Raw genomic sequence first — 344 nt, forward strand, 5'->3', positions numbered from 1 at the left:
TTCAGGACGTTCTTGTACGCAACAGCAGCAGCAAGTCCTTCTCTTGCGAGGTAAACGCGGTAAAGAGCCAGCATGGGGCCTGCAGCAGCATGAGCCAAAGGAGAGGCCTCGGGGCCAGTCAAAGGGCCCCCGGGGGCCCCTGGAGTCACTCCTGCTGCAGCGCACACCTCAAGCAGCTGCATGCAGCAGCAGCAGCAGCAGCAGTAGCACCACATCAAAAGAGGCTAAACATCTGAACTACAACTCGGGTGTACGTACACCGCAGACCCCACAACTCACCAGTGCATAAGTGCTGCTGAGTAGCTCCCCATCAGCAGCGGCGCTGCTGCCGCCTGTCCACCGCT

Source organism: Eimeria tenella, genomic scaffold, assembly GCF_000499545.2.
Source record: "Eimeria tenella Houghton genomic scaffold, Eth_scaff2810, whole genome shotgun sequence".
Taxonomy (NCBI): domain Eukaryota; phylum Apicomplexa; class Conoidasida; order Eucoccidiorida; family Eimeriidae; genus Eimeria; species Eimeria tenella.